The following is a 1458-nucleotide window of genomic DNA, read 5'->3' on the forward strand; positions in this document are numbered from 1 at the left end:
GACATGTGCATTTAACGATTTCGAGACATGATTAACCAAAACGCGGAAGTCCGATGAGAAAATATTAGGGCCCTTCAAGCGGGCCTCCGGTGATGCTTTCCGGCTTGGGAAAGTGAATTGCTCCCGCCGAATTGACATGTGCATTTAACGATTTCGAGACATGATTAACCAAAACGCGGAAGTCCGATGAGAAAATATTCGGCCGCCTTTTGCGGGCCTCGGGTGTTGCTTCCCGGCCTGGGAAAGTGATTTGCTACCGCCAAATTGACATGTGTCATTTCTGGCAAGTGTCTCAGGACATAGTTAATGAGTTGCAGTTTGGGAAATCATTAACCTCGTCGGAAGTCCCGATGAAGAAAAAAAAAAGTGCCATTTGCGGGGATTTGGGTGCTCCTGGTCGGATAGAGGTGGCCGTTTGACCCGCTGATTTGACACTTGTCATTTCTGGCAGGGGGGGTTGGCGGGGTGCCCGGAGATTTTCGGGAACACGATTTTCAGAACAAAATTCACTCAGCGGGAGCACTTTGAAAATGCCCGAAAAGTGTTACTTTGCTAAAAGGCTCATTTTATCAATATAGAGACCTTTCAAAGAGTATTGGAAAGTCATATTAAAGTGGTTTTGTGGCTTTTATGACTTAATGACAAAAAACTCTAAGTGTGAATCTGAAATCGTAGACAGACAGCAGAAACATATAAATAATTCCAGCGTCTAAGTTTCATTTGCTGTCTGTCACACAGGTGCCTCTGAACCGGTCAGGGCCTGTGACCCCACTGAGCTTGTGTTTTGTGGCTTATGCACACGCAGTGTTTGCACCAAGTTCCCCTGTGTTGTGCGCTCAGTGGGCCCGTCCAAGACAGCAGAAACAAGATGTACATGCCAGCGTCTTTAAAGTTTCATTTGTTGTCTTGTCACACAGGTGCCTCTGAACCGGTCAGGGCCTGTGACCCCACTGAGTTGTTTACTGGGGCTAATGCACAAGCAGTGTTTTGTCAGAGAGTTCCACTGTGTTGTGCGCTCAGTGGGTCCGTCTAAAATGACAAGACAGCAGAAACATTCCAGCGAGTTTCATTTGTTGTCTTGTCACACAGGTGCCTCTGAACGGGTCAGGGCCTGTGACCCCCGCTGAGTTGTTTACTGGGGCTAACGCACAAGCAGTGTTTGTCAGAGAGTTCCACTGTGTTGTGCGCTCAGTGGGTCCGTCTAAAATGACAAGACAGCAGAAACATTCCAGCGAGTTCCATTTGTTGTCTTGTCACACAGGTGCCTCTGAGCGGGTCAGGGCCTGTGACCCCATTGAGCTTTGTGAGCAACGTATGCACACGCAGTGTTTGCAACGAGATTCCCTGTGTTGTGCGCTCAGTGGGCCCGTACGACCGATTTGGTGACTCGCGTCCGTAGTGGGAGTCCCCGGGCCGGCCCAGTATAGAGAGAGGCTGGTGTTCAGGCTATTTCGGGGT

Source organism: Somniosus microcephalus, unplaced genomic scaffold, assembly GCF_052327205.1.
Source record: "Somniosus microcephalus isolate GS21.2 unplaced genomic scaffold, FLI_Smic_1.0 scaffold1756, whole genome shotgun sequence".
Lineage (NCBI taxonomy): Eukaryota > Metazoa > Chordata > Chondrichthyes > Squaliformes > Somniosidae > Somniosus > Somniosus microcephalus.